The 9,582-nt window shown below is 36.8% G+C and overlaps 1 pseudogene; it reads right to left on the minus strand.

Moving 5' to 3' along the window:
• Positions 1 to 4,923: 4,923 nt before the first annotated feature.
• On the minus strand, positions 4,924 to 5,583 carry LOC144227298 (large ribosomal subunit protein eL14 pseudogene; annotated as a pseudogene).
• Positions 5,584 to 9,582: the final 3,999 nt, after the last annotated feature.

Consider the following 9,582-nt stretch of genomic DNA (forward strand, 5'->3'; position numbering starts at 1 on the left):
GAGTTGTCTCAAGAGAAAATAAATTTTCTGATTTTGGAGCTATTCTAGCAAAAGCTTTACAATAGCAAATTGAGAGGGATATTGAAGAAGAGACACTTGGAAAAGACGATTTTTTTCTAGTCACATTAAAATCTTATTTTCTAAAAATTTTTGCATTTAAAGATATAATTGAAGGTCTGATTCTAAGCCACTGAAATATTCGTGTAGTGTGGTATATGGGAGAATTCATTTTATTTATATGGTGACATTTTAAAACTTATTTTCACAGAATTATATTAATCATTATCTTTCCTTCATGACATAGTGACTAAAAATATTTCTTTAAAAATTTTTCTTGGGGTGCCTGGGTGGCTTAGTCGGTTAAGCGTCCGACTTTCGCTTAGGTCATGATCTCGCGGTTCGTGGGTTCGAGCCCCGCGTTGGGCTCTGTGCTGACTGCCAGCTCAGAGCCTGGAGCCTATTTCAAAGTCTGTATCTCCCTCTCTCTCTGACCCTCCCCTGCTCACGCTGTCTCTCTCTCTCTCTCTCCTAGAAATAAAATAAAAATATTAAAAATATTTTTTCTTAATGTTTATTTTTTTTTTGAGAGAGAAACAGAGACAGAGATGGAGTATGAGTGGGGGGAGGGTGGAGGCAGAGAGAGAGAGAGACAGAGCCCAAAGCAGGCTCCAGGCCCCAAGTTGCCAGCACAGAGCTATCAGCACAGAGCCTGACATGGGGCTCGTACACGTGGACTGTGAGATCATGACCTGAGCCAAAGTTGGAAGCTTGACTGACTGAGCCACCCAGGTGCCTCCCAAAATATTTCTTTTTATTTTGAATAATAAGCACAAGTAAGCCATCATTGCAATATCAAAAACCAACAATATGTAGGAATGAATCTATAGAAAATCATGGAAAAAAGCCTCTACAGGGACAACTATAAATGTTATGGAGGCAAGTTAATGACTATCCTAATAAATGGAGGAATAAGCCATGTTCATGAATTGGAATATTCAAACTAGTAAACATGTCAGTTCTCCTTAGAATAATCTGTAGAGTCATTCCAATCACAATATAAATCTTAGCCTAAAGTGTGTTTTCTGTGTGAGCATGTGTATGTATGTGTGTGTTTGTTGACAAACTGATTCTACAATTCTTAATGGAAACATAGAAGGAAAATAGCCACAATTTTAGAGATAAGTAAAAGATGAAAAATTTACTTTAAAATATAGGAAACCTATTCTAAAACTATAGTAATTGAGACAGTATGGTTTTGTAACATGAATAGTCAGAAATATAAATAGACCTTATAGAAATAGACTCACACAAACTTGTCACTCTATTTGTGACTAGGGTGATATTGCATAATGGTTTGGAAAGAACTGGCTTTTCTTTATTTAAAAAAATTTTTAATGCTTATTTTTGAGAGAGAGACAGAGCATAAGCAGGGGAAGGGCAGAGGGAAGGAGACACTGAATCTGAAGCAGGCTCCAGTCTCTGAGCTGTTAGCACAGAACCTGATGAAGGGCTCGAACCCAAAATCCTGAGACTGGGACCTGAGTGGAAGTTTGACGCTTAGTAGACTAATCCACACAGGTGCCCCAAGAATTGGCTTTTCAATAAATGTTTCAGTTGGAGATCCATATGGGAAAAAAATCTTGACACCCACCTCATTCCACACACCCATCTCGCCAAAGCACATGCGCACAAACACACACACGCATGCGAACATACTCAGTAGACTCCAACAGGAACAGGAAAGGAAAAACAATAGGACCAGAGAGAATATCATTAGCATCCTGGAGTAAACAATACCAAGCACTGGTAAGGATATGGAGAAATAAGAACTCTCATAGGTTCTGGTGGGAGTGTAGACATCCACAAACACTTTGGAAAACTGACAACAATTTTACTGCTAAGTATATATTCAGCAAAAATGCCAGGACATGTACTAGAACATTTATAGCATCACTGTTTGTAACAGCTAAAATCTGAAGATATACTATCATCCATCAACAGTAGAACTGATAAATGTATTCTCACTATGACATACACTAATGAGAAAGGACATTCCGTAATTACAAGCCACAATATGGGTGAATCTTGCAAATAATGTAGAGTGACAACAGCTTGACAAAATATGACTGTAGAATATCATTCAAATGATGAAAAAATAGATCACACTTGTACATGCCATTTAAAATTCAGGTGACTCATTTTACTTGGTGGAGGTTAGTGACTGGAACGGGTTCAAGAGAAATCAAGGTAACTGACTTTGTTTCTCAATCTGTGTTCTAAGGAATGTTCAACATTTGAACTGTTTACTTATGATAGGTGCACATTTCTATATGTTTATTATAATCCAATAGTTCAAAATTATAAAAAAAGAAAAACACATTTACAAAAAAATTCTAGGTATCTACTGTGTTCTAACACTATTTTAAATATTATGTTTTAAATTACATTTACATTGACTATGTTTGTTGGGGTATAGACATGCACTTGATTTCCACCTATATAAGAATATATAAGATCTGAACAGGTTTTACTTAGTACAGCATTGAATTCCACATGTCAAAGTTAGGAAATACACATTCTTATGCACACATGTACCATTTAAAAATGTAGTCTGAAAGTTAGCCTCAACATATTAGAATGTGAAGGTATCACTCATTATGGTTTTTTGACAGTGCAATTAAGAAATATGGTCATTTTTAAAAATAGCTAAGAAAAACCCTTTAAGTATTAAAAATTCAAAATTACATTGCTATATAATTTGCAGTTTAAAAAATCATAATAGAAATTTAAAAGCACTTAGAACTAAAGGATAATGAAAAACCTATATCAAGACATGAGTTTCAACTGAAATGGTGCTTCAGTGGAAATTTACATCCCTAGATAGTTTCAAAAAAGTTATATTTAGAGAAAATTATTTTACAGTATATATTTAGAGAAAGAGGCAAGGCTAAAATCTAATGCATAGTATCCATCTGAAGTTTGAAAAACAAAATAAATCCAAAGAGATTAAAAGAAATCTATAGTAAAATAGGAGTGTAAAGCAAAGACAAAATATATCCTGTATGGATGAATAACAAATCTAAAACACTTGTTTTATGAAACTATATCAAAAAGGCACACTTTTAGTGGTATACGTAGGAAAAATAAAGACACATAATAATTTTTAAACTACAAATAATAAATTTAAAAAAGCATCTATAACTTCAGAAAATACTGCTAATAACTATTTGCCAAAATTTTAGTCAAATTCAGCGAAATGTACAAATTTATGGGGAAAGATAGCATATTATAACATTTTTCAGTCACATAAAATACTTTACACCTGTGTTCTCTTTCTGAGTAAATACATAACTATAACTTTTAATATTTGAAATAGTTGTATTCCCTTTGTTAACCTACAAATAGACAATTTTTTGGTAGATGGAAGTAATTTTTTTCTACAGATTCATTGATTTGTCAATAAAAATTTCTAAAGACCTATATTTGAATTTATTAAAGTAAAATGCCAATTATGTGCACTGGCTCTTCTAACAAAATTAACGTTTCATAGAAAAATGAAAATCTGACATAAGAAAATGTCAACAAATAGCAATGCTGTTATAATTTGATGATAATTTTAAGAGAAATTAAACTCTTTTAATAATAAACTGATTCTTTTACTATCTAAACCTTTTAGAGGAGTTCAATTTTTCATCTTGATTATTATAATTTTCTATTTTTACTTTTAATATGCATTCATTAAGATCTCATTTACCTACACCATCTTCTTTCTGCACTCAATTTGTCTACTGTGAATGAAAAAGTGACATTGTCTTTAAGAATAGAAATTAAGTTTTTAAAAAAGTTTCTAATGTTTTATTTATTTCTGAGAGAGAGAGAGAGAGAGAGACAGCGTGAGCAGGGGAGGGTCAGAGAGAGAGGGAGACACAGAATCTGAAGCAGGCTCCAGGCTCTGAGCTAGCTGTCAGCACAGAACCCGACTTGGGGCTCAAACCCATGAACCATGAGATCATGACCTGAGCCGAAGTCAGACGCTCAACAGACTGAGCCACCCGGGTGTCCTAGAAATCAAGTTTTTTTGAATGATTTGACAGACTACCTCCATCAAACATGTGTTTTTTAGCTTTGAGATATAATTGACATATAATATTGTATAAGTTTAAAGTGTACATGTTGAGGTGCGCCTGGGTGGCTTAGTCGGGTAAGCGTCCGACTTTCGCTTAGGTCATGATCTTGCGGTTCGTGGGTTCGAGCCCCGCGTCGGGCTCTGTGCTGACTGCCAGCTCAGAGCCTGGAGCCTGTTTCAGTCTGTGACTCCCTCTCTCTCTGACCCTCCCCTGCTCACGCTGTCTCTCTCTCTCTCCTAGAAATAAATAAAACATTAAAAAAAATAAATAAATAAAGTGTACATGTTGAGGGCCGCCTAGGTGGCTCAGTTGGTTAAACGTCCAACTTCAGCTCAGACATGACCTCACAGGTTCATGGGTTTGAGCCCCACGTCAGGCTCTATGCTGACAGCTCAAAGCCTGGATCCGGCCTCAGATTCTGTGTCTCCCCATCTCTGCCCTCTCCCATTCGTGCTCTGTCTCCCTCTGTCTCTCAAAAATGAATAAAGTTTAAAAAAGTTTTTTTAAGTGTACATGTTCATTTCATACACATACTACAAAATGATTATCATCATAGTGTTAGCTAACACCTCCATCAAGTCAAGTAACTACTATTTCTTTTTGTTGCCAACCATTTATAATCTATTTTCTCAGCACATTTCAAGTATATAATACAGTACTATTAACTATAGTCATCATGCTGGACGATAGATTCCCCCAAACGTATTTCTTTTACAACCATAAATTTATACCATTTTAGGAGTTTGGCTTCTGTGTGCGTGCATGTGTCAAAAAGAGCCTATATTACTTACTTATACTAGCCTCTTATGCTTTTATGCTTTCTTGCCAGGTGCCTTGGAGCAGGAGCTTTCTGGGCTGGAGATTTCTGACCCTTCTGAGGGTTGAGAGACACTGCCTTCTGGCCCGCAGCTTTTGGGGCAGGAATCTTCTGGGCTGTAGCCTTTTTGCCTGCAGCAGCAAGCACTTTTCCTGGAAACTTTGCATCAGCTCCTCCAGCTGAACCCTTAGCAGTGGGTATATTTCTGGGAGAAGCTTCCAGGACAGCTGCTTTTGGTAGTTTTATAACTTCAAGACTGATTATTCTATTCCTCTATTTGTTTGCCTTCATGACTTTATAGTGATCAAAATCTGTGATCTTGGCTTTCCTTTCTCTGGCTTTAATCTTCTTGACCCACCCTATGGCTGCCCATTTCCTACCGGTGTCTGCCTTCTGCCAGGCTTGTCTGACATACCTCGGGTGTACACTCTGTGGGAACTTGAGGATGAAGTCAGTGAGCTGCATACATTTGAAAGGCATAGTATGTCTCCTTACCTGAACGCAAGGTCCATCAACCAAAGCCTTGTTCTGGTCAATAACATCTACAATCTGGACCATCTTCCCGGCACGAAGGCCAAAGGAGATGTAGGCCATCTGGCCAGCCTCTATAAAAACACCTAAACACCATGTTGGTGGCATTGGACAAGAGGGGTTTAGCTTTTTAACATTTCATGTGTAAGTGATATCATACTGTTTTTGTCTTTCTCTGACATTTTGCTTAGCATCATGCCCTCAAGTTTCACCATGTTGTTACAAATGATAGGGTTTCCTTTTTTCTCATGACTGAATAACATTCCGTTGTATATAATGGGTATATACAACGGAATGTTATATGTACACATATTCACACCCATTCCCCAAATCTCCGTCCATTCACCTGTTTGGACATTCAGGTTATTTTCATATCTTGGCTCTTATGAATAATACTGCAAGGACCATGGGAGGGCAGGTATCTCTTCAATAACCTGTTTTCACTTACTTTGGATATGTATTGAGAAGTAGGATTGCCAAATCATTTAGTATTTCTAATTTTTTTAGAAAACTCCACACTAATTTATATTCCCATAAACAGTGCACAAGGGTTCTCTTTCTTCCACATTCTAGCCAACACTTGCTTTCTCTTGTCTTTTTGATAAAACAATTCTAACAGATATGAGAGGATATCTCAGTGTGGTTTCGATTTGCATTTTTCTGATGATTAGTAGTGTTGCGCCTTTACGTGTACCTGTTGTCCTTTAGCAGGTCTTTGGGAAAATGTCTATTGAATTTCTCTGCCCATTTTTAAATTGTATTTTCTTTTCTGTTTAATTATAGGACTTCTTTATTTATTTGGTATATTAGCCCCTTATCAGATATAGGATTCGGAACTTTGTAGGTTGCCTTTTCATTTTGTAGATAACTTCCTTCGTTGTGCAGAAGCTTTTTGATTTTATGTAATTCCACTTATTTATTTTGCTTTTGGGATTATAATAAATCATTGCCAAGACCAAGGTCAAGAACCTTTTCCTAGGTCCTCTAGAAGATTTACAGTTTCAGTTTTCATTTTTTTAGGTCTTCAATCCATCTTGAGTTAAATTTTGTGACTGTTATAAGATAATGGTCCATTTTATTCTTCCGCATGTGGTTATCCAATTTTCCCAACAGCACTTATTGAAATCACTATCTTTTCTTCATTGAATATTCTTGACTCCCTTGTCAAATATTATTTGATCACCTATGCAAGGGTTTATTTCAAGGCTTTCAATTCTATTCCACTGATCTATGTATCTATTTTTATGTCAATAACATACTGTTTTGTTTACCACAGCCTTGTAGTATAGTTTGAAATAAAGAAGTGTATTCCTCTAGCTTTGATCTTCTCTCTATATTGTTTTGGCTATTTGGGGTCTCTTGTGGTTCCATGCAAAATTTAGGATTGTTTTTCTACTTCTACAAAAAAAAATGTCATTGGAATTTTAAAAGAGATTACACTGAGTCTATAAATGGTTTTGTGTTGTATGGACATTTGAACAAATTCTTAGAATCCATATCTTTCTACTTGTTTGTCTACTTAACCAAATTTTACTTAGATTTCTTTGAGCTCTTTTCTCAAAGGAGCCTTGACTTTGGCTTGCCTTTACCAGGAATCCTGCTGAGTCAGTTTAATGAGAATTACCTACCCTTAATATACTGTCAAGTTCCTTATCCCCTATTCTTGATATCCTCACCTTCTACTTTTACTTGTTTTATTTGGAGTTCAGTCTTTCTACTCCTATTGCAACAATCTTGAATAAAATCTTCTGTACTATTTTAACAAACGTCAGAATAGTTTAACTGTTAAGAAAACATTAATTAGCCATACAAAATCTTGGTTTTACATCTCTATGAAGACAGTCTAAGAAACGGTTATCTTTAATGTACATCACATTTCTATTTACCAAATGTGAGAGCTCATTTAGCATATTGGTTAAGAAAATTGGGCAAATTTTCAAGATTTAAGAATTTCCCTTGAAAGAAACAAAAAGAAATATCTTCTTTCCTCAAATTATAGGAGTGAGGGGTTTGGATTGATTACTGAGCATTTTAGTACAAGAAAGCCTTCTATTGGTATTAATAAAGTACAGTTTTGTTCATCTGTGGTAACTTATGTATTGGTGGAAGGGCTGTACAGAAGGAAAATAGGATATATATTTTTTAAAGTTTATTTTAATTTGAGGGGTGCCTCGGTGGCTCAGTCGGTTAAGCGTCCGACTTTGGCTCAGGTCATGATCTCAGGGTTCATGAGTTCGAGCCCTGCATCAGGCTCTTTGCTGACAGCTCAGAGCCTGGAGCCCGCTTCAGATTCTGTGTCTCCCTCTCTCTCTGATCCTCCCCTCCTCACGCTGTCTCATGCTCTTGCTCTCTCTCTCTCTCTGTCTGTCTCAGAAATAAGTAAAACATTAAAAAAATTTTTAAAAATTAAGTTCATTTTAATTTGAGAAAGTGGAAGAGAGCAAGTGGAGAAGGGACAAAGAGAGGGAGACAGAATCCCAAGCAAGCTCCACACTGCCAGCAGACAGCCTGATGCAGGGCTCAAACCCAGGAACCTCAAGATCATGACCTGAGCTGACATCAGGAGTCAGATGCTTAACCTACCAAGCCATGCAGTTGCCCTGAAATTAGGATATTTTTAAATAAACAGAAAATGGCAGACAACATCCATATGAAGGAAACATAAGAATTTGTAAGATGAGAAATTATTTCAGGTGAAAATTTGTCTTCAAAATCAACTATCACACAGACAAAAACACCTTGACACAGATATTCAAATACTCAGAATATAAATTTCCTTGGGGTCACTCAAGGCCAGGAAGAATCTGTGTCCCAGGCAGCTAGAGTGCAAAGACCCCAAGTGCAAGGGGATTGAGATAGAGCCCTCACAAGGTATTGCCTCAGTAGTGGGGCCAACTTATATACATACTGAAGCCTATTCGAGTCATAACTAACACATATCCAAAATAATCTTCCAAAGCATCAATATTCCAAGTAATGACATCGAAGAACAAAGCCCAATTTTATTTAAAGTAACACAAAATGCTCAGTAATTAACAATTTAAAATGCACAATGCTGGTCTCCTACCTAGTTACCAGGTATGCAGTGGAAAAGAAATACAATTCACCACTAGCAGGGAAATGAACCAATAGACACCCCCACCCCTGCCCCTGAGAGGAGGGTAGAATTAATATAGAAAGACTTTAAAACAGGCCTGAGAGGCAGACTATCTATGGTCAAACATGAAAGGAAATAGTATAAGAAGATAATAGGAAGACACAATCTAAATATCAAAGTGGACATATAATTTCCTTAAAATCAGGAATGTGTTGAGAAGTGGCATAGGACAGCAGTGAAGATCACCATCTCAGGAGCCACTGTGCCGGGTTTCGATTTCCAGCTCTGAAATGACACTTGTGGATCCCTGTTCAAGGTAATTGTCATGCTATGCCTCAGTTTCCTTCTCTGTAAAATGAGTATAGTAATAACACTTTCTGTCAGGTTTGCTATGAGGGTGGAAATAGTTCATATTTATCAAGAACAGAGAAGTTTGCAGGGCATGAATTTTAATGGCTAAAATAAGGTTTATGAAATAAAATAAAGACAACCTAGTTTTCCTCCCTTGAACACCCAGAAAGCAGGCTCCCTCTCAACTTACCTCCATTTTTATTCTTGAGTTTTCTCTGTAGCCAAAGGGCCTGCAGAGAACTGGTGCTTTCTCTGTCCTGCTGAAGTTCAGAAGACTCAGGAGGTCCCAGAGTGTTGAAATTTGCTCACCCGTCTGTGCTTCTACAGTTTTTAAAAGTGATAGGAGGTCCAGCCACTATTTAAGGTAATGGATGTGACTGCTCTTGCCCCATTCCCCACTAGCACTCTCATCAAGCTGGCTCATATTCCTCACCTGGTCTCTGGTAGTCACCCAATTCATAGAAGCTTTCCCAAACAGCAACATCCCAAAAGGTGTCTCCCTATTATTCTGTCCTCAACCTTGACTACACTTTGTGCAGGTCAATATAACTTCTAGTAAAGTGTACCTCTCCCACTAGTTTATAAACTAAGTAAAATCACGGATCCTGCCTACAAGTGAATTCAGCTGCAAAACAGCTTCCTAGCTCTGATTCTACAAA

The sequence above is a fragment of the Crocuta crocuta genome, unplaced genomic scaffold, assembly GCF_008692635.1.
Source record: "Crocuta crocuta isolate KB4526 unplaced genomic scaffold, BGI_CrCroc_1.0 scaffold223, whole genome shotgun sequence".
In the NCBI taxonomy this organism is placed as follows: Eukaryota; Metazoa; Chordata; class Mammalia; order Carnivora; family Hyaenidae; genus Crocuta; species Crocuta crocuta.